Source organism: Mastomys coucha, unplaced genomic scaffold (genome assembly GCF_008632895.1).
Source record: "Mastomys coucha isolate ucsf_1 unplaced genomic scaffold, UCSF_Mcou_1 pScaffold22, whole genome shotgun sequence".
Taxonomy (NCBI): Eukaryota; Metazoa; Chordata; class Mammalia; order Rodentia; family Muridae; genus Mastomys; species Mastomys coucha.
In genome coordinates, this window is record NW_022196905.1 from 141,148,620 (window position 1) to 141,157,306 (window position 8,687).

General features: G+C 44.5%; 1 long non-coding RNA gene across 1 annotated transcript; it reads left to right on the plus strand.

Annotated features, from left to right (window-relative positions):
* The first annotated feature begins 3,083 nt into the window (after positions 1–3,083).
* LOC116071015 lies at positions 3,084–7,646 on the plus strand. Its single transcript, XR_004110672.1, has 3 exons — positions 3,084–3,207; positions 3,698–3,822; positions 7,519–7,646. It is a non-coding gene; the product is annotated as an uncharacterized LOC116071015 (long non-coding RNA).
* The last annotated feature ends 1,041 nt before the right edge of the window (positions 7,647–8,687 follow it).

Below are 8,687 nucleotides of genomic sequence, written 5' to 3' on the forward strand. Positions count from 1 at the left end.
ATGTGGTTTCTAGCACAGCAAGGTTCACTGAGGACATAACTGTCTCCTTTGTAAATCATCCAGTGATCGCACACTGACTACATTCCCCTTCCCTTCTCTTTCCCATCCCCTGCTCTTTCTTCTCCTTCCCCCTTCTTCTGATCCTTCCTTTCCTGTCTTCCCATCCTCCCCTCCTCTCACGCCTTCTTCCATATTTTTCCTCTGGTACCAGCAAGTCTCGTCACACCTCTGAGTGTCCACACTTGCCACCCCTCTTCTCTAGAACTTCCTCCCTCCTTTTTAGTGTGAGAGACATTCAGCATCAGATCTCAACCTATATAAATGTCACCTCCTCAAGGAGGCCAGGCCTGAGCCTGGTGTCACACCCATGACAGCTGGGAAACTGTCAGGTGATATTTTTTTGTTCACTAGCAGAGAAGCTCAGTAAATCATTGTTGCCGAATGAACTGACATTCATAAAAATGCATGTCCAACTCTAGAGGAGATAAAGCCAAAAGTCTGCACTTAAGATGTTGCTCAGGATAGCCCATCTGCCCAGCATGTAGGAGGCCCTGGTTCCATCACCACCATGGAAGGGAAAATAAAATAATTCTGATATATATGCCCTACAGTGATGGTGCACACCTTTAATCCCAGCACTTGGGAGACAGAGGCAAGTGAATCTCTGAGTTCTTTGCTAGCCTGCTCTCCAGAGTGAGTTCCAGGACAGCCAGGGCTCCACTGAGAAATCCTGTTTAAAAATTTTTTTTTCTGATATATAAAGTTTATTGTGTTGCAGGCAGCATAATAAATGTACAGTTTCTTCCTCTAGCACTGGCAATATCCCTCCCCACTGACCTCTCCAGTTTGGGGGTTCACATATCAGGCTTTAGTTCCCTCAATTTGTTCCTCATTTTGCTCAACTCAAGTAACTCTGGGAAATGTAAAACCCCTGAGAAAGTCTTGAGTACTGTGTCTAACTTCTCCAACCCAAACTCTCTCATTTCCTCCAACGCTGTTCACTTCTCCCTGCACGTGGGGTTTTCTATGTGTGAAGGCACAGTTCAACTCTCTGGAGCCTACACTGCAAATTTTGGGCTCTGTCTTGTGACTCTGCTGTCTCCTCCACATTCAGATTTGTACATCAGCACCCAATGGACCTCCATCCTCCTGACCCTGGTCAGCCCATTGAGGGTGCCTTCTGAGAGGCTGGGCTTCCCTCAGAGAACTCCTCAAATGTTCAAGCAAGCAGGGTCCTTGGTGGTAAGAGACGGGTATTGCTTTCACTTCTATGGAAAAAGAAAAAGGAAAAAAAAAAGAACTACATGATTATAATAGCAAGACTCAAGTAATGTCAAAAAAAAAAAAACAAAAAAACAAACAAACAAAAAACAAACAAACAAAAAAAAACATCCTGAAGTATTTTTAGAATAAAGAAACTTGTGGAGCTCCAAAGATGACCAAATTAATAAAGTATTTGCTGGGCAAGCATGAGGACCTGAAAGCAGTCCCTAGCACATGAGCTAAAGCAGGGCACAGTCCATAGGAGCTGTAGTCCCAAAGGCGAGGAGGTAGAGACAGGAGGATGAGCTCGGGGTTCAGTCAGAGACGCTGCCTCAAAAACTAAGGTGTAGTTTAGGGATGAGCCTGACTGGGGCAGCAAGGGAATGAAGACAGACAGACAGGCAGACAGACAGACAGCTTGACTGACTGACTGACTCACAAACAGAAAGCTGGGTTTGGGAGGCCTGGGATCCCAGATGGAGAAACTCTAGTTCCCAGGAAGTTCAGGATTTCTAATTATGTAGAATTGGAGGTAGAGGTGGGATTTTTGCATACGGCTAAACAAGGGGGGGGGGTTGTATTGTATACAGTTAACAAGGAAATAGGGTTTATGGTTTACATAGATGGGTAAAGAGGGCAGGTTTAGCTGATCTAAGTAAATAGGAGCAGTCTCACTAGGGGATTAGCCTTCAGGACATAAACTTCTAGACAGTAGAAAGCAAATGTGGACTCCTACTCTACCCTACCCCCCCCCCCAGAAACCTAACTTTTTCCCACTAGCTGTCATCTCTTCAACTTTCCACCACCTCCCCAGAGCACCACAGGGTAGGAACCTAGCCTTCAATATTTGACCTGTGGGAGGTGACTGTAGAGGTGATGGCTACAAAACATGATGAAGACATTTAAAACCACTGAAACACATATATTTTCTTTCCCTTTCCTTTTCCTTCCTTCCTTCCTTTCTTTTCTTTTCTTTTTTTCTTTTTTTGAAAGACAAGGTAGCTCTGGTCTTCCCAGAACTTACTTTGTAGATCAGGCTAGCCTCAAACTCAGATCTGCCTGCCTCTGCCTCTCTATTGCTGGGATTAAAGGTATGCACCACCACGTCCTGCTAAAACCAGTGAATCATATATTTGCAAAAAGCTAAAATGATAAACATTACATTTGTATGTGTTACCACAACAAAAATTAACAATCAGAAAACACCTGAGAAGCCTCCCTGGGACTTAGGAATAAGACAGAATACCAAGTGGTCAGTTTTGAGCTTGTTCACCCTCTGTTCACCCAAAGAACCCATCCATTTGGCTACTTTGACTGGCATACAGACCAGTCATTCTCAACATGTAGGTCAAGACCCCTTTGGGGGTCATATATCATAATCAGATGTTTATATTACAGATTCATGACAGTAGCAAAATTACAGTTGTGAAGTAACAAGAAAATAATTATATGGTTGGGGGAGGTCACCACAACATGAGGAACTGTCTTAAAGGGTCGCAGCATTGGAAAGGTTATGTATGACCCACAGCCGTAGATCCTCCTCTTCTGTCCCCCACCCTAACCTTTTTCGTGTCCTTTTGGTTCTTCCTGGAGATCACCTGTCGCATTCAGGGTCTTGATCAAAGGTGCAGAAAAGGCTATGCATGAAGCATGCTTGTGCCTAGCATAAGTCCAGGTCTGGTAGCCTGATGCCCTGCCTACCTGCACCCTGCTTTGTGATAACAGACCTTCTAGTTCCCCAGAGGCACCTTCACCCCCTGTTTTGCCTTAATGCTCTGTCTTTGGATTTAGTGAGTCAGCTTCTGAGTCGGCCACTTGCCTTCTGTAAGATTCAGCATCTTGCCTCTTCCGTCCTGTAAGCTCTTGAAATTGCCAAATAGCGGAGGCCATTCTCCTTTATACCACCTTGCGGGAAGCCTGACAGAACCTAAGCTGGAGACCTGGGTATTGTCCGTTTTTCCTTTTACTTCTCAACTCTGACTCTTCTGGTCATTTACATCTCTGGAGTCTCTCGTGTTGGGTTCTTTTCCTTCGGAACCCCCACCTTCATACTGCTTGGGATCAGATAGTCATGACTCACGAGCACCAGCCACTGCCTCACCTCTCTCTCTTCTAGCCTGTGCTCCTCCAGTCATTTCTCTACATGCTTGCCCAGTTATCATCCCCAGTTGCAGATCTGGTCATGGTGTTCCCCACTGAGGAAACACACTTCCCATCGCCAGCCCCGCCCTGACTGCAGCCCCATCTCTCTTCCCACTCGCTTCCAGCCTCATTCCGACATCGGAAGTTCACAGCCTTCCAGGGTGTTTGCCTTAGCTTCCGCGACTGCCCACAACTGCCCCTTCTGTCGGGAGAGATCACATGGCCGGTTCTCTGTTGAACCGTCTGTTTACAAGTGCTGTTCCTTGTCATTACAGTAGCTTCCTTTCCACAGAGTCCTGAGGGAATTATTAGATGAGGCTACAGTTGCTCTTATCCTGGAAAAATCTCTCTCCCTCTCCCAAGATCTGATGGGGTGTTAGAAGTCCTGAAAAGGGCACAACCTGCAAGGAAAATGGGGTGAGCCATCTGTTTCCTCTCTCTACCTTTTCTGAATCAATTAATACTGTATGTAGTAGGGTGGGTCATCTCTTCATCTTTTTAAAGAACATGTATTAATATTATGTGTATGTCAGGGGTATATAAATGCACCAGGGGCATGCAGGAAGGTCTTTTTGTCTTTTTAAAGATTATGTATTAATATTTGTGTGTGTGTGTGTGTGTGTGTGTGTGTGTGTGTGTGTGTGTGTGCCTGGAGATATATATGTGCACCACGTGCATGCAGGAACCTGTGGAGGTCACAAGAAGCACCAGGTCACCTGGAATTGGAGGTATAGACAATTAGGAGCTGTCGTGTGGGTTCTGGGAACTGAACCCAGTTCCTCTGCCAAGAACGCTAAGTACTCTTTCACTGTGTAGCCCTGGCTGTCCTGGAACTCACTCTGTAGACTGGCCTCAAACTCACAAAGCTCCTCTTGCCTCTGCCTCCTGAGTGCTGGGATTACAGCTTCCAGGAGAACACTAAGAACTTTTAACCACTGAGCATCTCTCCAGCCCCATGTGTCATGTTTCCACGATCTCATGTCTCTATTCTCTGTTAGAATTCTTTTTTTAAATTTTTATGTATTTATATTTATTTATTTATTTATTTATTTATTTATTTATTCAAGACAGGGTTTTCTGTATAGCCCTGGCTGTCCTGGAACTCACTCTGTAGACCAGGCTGGCCTCAAACTCACAGAGATCCACCTGCCTCTGCCTCCCAAGTGCTGGGATTAAAGGCACGCGCCACCACTACCAGCTTAGAATTCTTTTTTTAAAAATCATTTATTTATTTATTTCCTTTTCATGTGTGTGCATATGTGGAGACACACATGTGGAGGTCAGCAGACAACGTGTAGGAATCCATCTCTCTTTCCACTGCTCTAAGTCCTGGGCATTGAACTCAGCTCATCAGCCTTGGCAGTTGGCACCTTTACCCACTGAGCCACCTGCATGTCTCTCTTGAGTGTAACATCTCTTTGCCGCCTCTGTACCCAGAAAAGACCCTGGCATACAGTCAGTTAATGTTTAATTCCTTCTGAACTTTCTGTCATAAGGGAGTGTTATGAAATACAATGCGGCGAGGGGGTACCTGGTAGGCCCATGCCAAGGTCTTCCCCTGAGAAATTATGCCATGCAACAGGTCTAATATAAAGGGGTTTATTTGGGGGGAGGGAGGGAGGGAGGGCCTAGAGAAGAGGTAGAGGCAGACAGATAGGAGCAGAGCCATGAGGGCAGAGAAGAGGAAGGGGCACAGAGAAGGACAGAAAGGGAGAGAGGGAGGGAAGGAAGAAGGGAGAGAGGTAAAGAAAGAAGAAGGAAGGGAGAAAACACGTAGGAACAAAGAGAGAGCTGGGGTAGCTGGCAGTCCTTTTATATGCTACCCACAACTGGTGACAGCAGATGATGATGTAAGCTGTTGCTAGGTCCCTGGGAGGTGCCTAGTAGAATCGCCTGTAAACTAACAGGGAGTAAGCCATACATGGGTGCTAAGTAAAGATGTCCACTAAAGTCAGAAGGGGAACGTACAGCCAGGTCAGAGCAACCTTTGGGAAGATGTTTTTTTCTAAGTTATTTATTTATGCTGGGGTTTTCTGTATCCTGAGCTAGGCTCAAACTTACTCTATAGTCAAGAATAGCTTTGAACTCTTTGTTGTTTTATTTTGTTGAAACAGGGTCTCTCTACATATCTACAAGTACGTAGAAAGACCCTGGCTAACCTGAAACTCACTCTGTAGACCAGGGCCTCAAACTCACAGAGATCCAATTGCCTCTGCCTCCAGAGTGCTGGGATTAAAAACATGCGCCACAACCCCTTCTGTGAGATTAAGGTCAACCTGGTCTACAAATTAGGTTCCGGATTCCAGCCAGCCAGAGCTACAGAGTAAGAAGGCCCTGTCTCAAAACAAACAACTTTATTGTCAACTCTAAACGTCCAATCATTGCCTCATGTGCATGGTGACAGTCCAAATGTTTCCTCATAAGATCTGAAGAGAAATCTGGGTGTTCTCCAATCGGGAGCAAAGGCTAGCCTCTCACATCACTTCTAAAGAGGGCATTATTTTCAAATATTTGTTAAGAGGAGACTTTCAAAGCCACCTCACATTTCACTTTACCTTTCTATGCTTGCTCATGACGCAACTTTTCATCTTCCTTCACAACTGGCACTTCCTGGTTTTGTACATCCCATGTCTGTAACTTTGCAGGCACCTCTATCATCCTTGGGCTTCCTGATGTTCTTTTTGGAAGATTTCTATTTTTATTTTAACTATTTCTATGAATTTGGAGTTTGCCATTTCTTTTTCTTCTGCCATATGCTAGCCATAGCAAAGTTCATTTTTCTCTTTGTAATCAAAAATACTGTTTGTTGCTGAGCAGTGGTGTTGCATGCTTTTAATCCCAGCACTTGGGAGGAAGAGATAGGCAGATTTCTGAGTTTGAGGCCAGCCAGCCTGGTCTACACAGAGTTCCAGGACAGCCAGGGCTACACAGAGAAACCTTGTCTTGAAAAACAAAACAAACAAACAAACAAACAAAAACTGTTTGTCTCTTTTTAGTTCCTGGCCTATTATTTGGATAACCAATTTTTCTACCAAAAAAAAAAAATAGTTCTTTTTTGTTGTACCTGGTGTTATGGTTATAATGCATTGAGAAATGATGACTCAAAGAATTTGCAAAAGCAACTGGATGTCATTATAATGCAGGGTTTACCCTGGGCTCTGGGTGGTAGGTCACTCTGCAAGGTTCCTTTAGAAGGATGGTGGGTTTATCTTTGAGTATATTACAGAAGCATAAGGCTTTCCTATAGAATTTCACAGCAAAGCATAGTCTGACTTGGACTGATTGCCATCACACTAACTACTTGAAATGGGTATGGAAGTTGTCTCCTGTTCAGAAATATTGGAATGATAAACTGGGTAGTACTGGTACACACGTTTAACCCCAGCACTTGGGAGGAACAGAGTGAGTTCCAGGACAGCCAGGGCTACACAGACAAACCCTGTCTCAGAAAATCAACAAATAAAACAAAACAAAACAGAAATAATGAAATGATAAAGAGGGTGATTAAGAGTTGTTGGCAGGGCAGTTGTGGCTCACGCCTTTAATCCCAGCACTTGGGAAGCAGAGGCAGGCGGATTTCTGAGTTCGAGGCCAGCCTGGTCTACATAGTGAGTTCCAGGACAGCCAGGAATACACAGAGAAACCCTGTCTCGGGGGGAAAAAAAAAAAAAAAGAGTTGTTGGCAATCAGTGTGGTAGAAGCTGGAGGATCGTGAGTGGAGACCAGTGGAGGCTATGCTGGATCCAGGCCTGGGGTGAGAGAGAAAGGTTTCATAATCAACAGTGTTCAGTTTTCTAAAAATGAGGTTGTTTGTTTGTTTTTTGGGTCTTTGGGGGGGAGGGGCATTGAGATGAGTAGTCTCAAATAACCAGGCTGGCTTTGAACTTCTGTTCCTCTTCCCTCTATCTCCAAAGCACTGTAATTGCATGTGTGTGCACAACCAGGTCTGACAAGGAATTTTTTTTAGTGCTCATCTTTTAGATTATAAAAAGAAACTTAAAAGCTTCCATTCAACTTCCTCTGCAGCTTAATTCAGACAGAACATCCACACGTATTATTTTGAAGCTGATGGATTACTTTAATTTTATGTCTCATTTTCTTTCATCTCAACAGGCCAGATGTGGATCAGTAAAGACAAGGCGTACCTCGGTGTAGCTACTTTCCAGAATTCAGATATGTCTGCGATATAAATAGCACTTTTTTCAGACTCCCAAAACGTTCAACATGAAACAGGAAAAGCCCATATGTAGCAATCTGAGAGAATAATTTTGACAAAAGCGCAGAAGAAGAGAGTACTGGAGTATATGGAACTTCAAAGACAATTCAATTATCAATCACAATTTCAAAACATATCAATGAAAAGAGAAGAAAATTGCACTGTCCAGCACCTCTGAGAGGTACCTGGAATGCAGAAAGGCCTACCCCCATCCTCCCAGCCTGTGGCTGTCTCCATCCTCGCCCCGCTTTCCCTGAACCTGCCTTCTCTCCCTTACACATGGGAAGAACTCAATACTTTGTTTGCTAAGTGCATAGGGGTGGAATCAGCATTCCTAAGGAGTTCCACAAGGCCAGTTGTGGCGGTGCATAACTATAGATCATCACAGTTAGAGGCCAGCTTAAGCTATACATAGCTAGTTCAAGGCCAGCCTAGGCTGTATAGTGAGACTGTCTCTCAGAAAACAAAACAAGGTCAGCCATGTAGCTCGGTGGTAGTGGTGGTAGCGAGGCCATCTAATGTGGGGCAGGCCTCCTGGGACCGGATGGTCGCATCACCGATGCTTTTGCCTAGTCCTTTGTGTAAGGAATTGTTGTTTTGTCACCCTCTAGCTATTGTTTGCCCTGGCTGACTCACTCATTCCTCATCCCTCAAGGCGATTGTTTTGAGCTATTAGTCATCTTGGTGGCTTTCTTTGAGTTCATTCCTAGGCACCCTACCTTTCCTGTAAACCCACAGAGGTTAGAGCTGGAAGCAAGCTCCACCAGATGATCCAGAAGAGCCAGGGACATAATCCCTTTTATGATTCTCTAAAACATAGTTGGAAAAACTATTAGCAGTTGTGCCCCCAAGCAGCAAGTAAACAAATCAATGGGTCTAGTCGTACTCTTAAATCTGTAAAGAATACCACTTCCAGAGGACCTGAGTTCAATCCCCAGCATCCACGTGGCATCTCACAACCATCTGTAACTCCAGTTCTAGGGAATTTAATGCTCTCTTCTGGCCTCCAGATGTACTGCATGCCTAAAATGTACATGCAAGTAAAACATTCATAGATTTAAAAAAA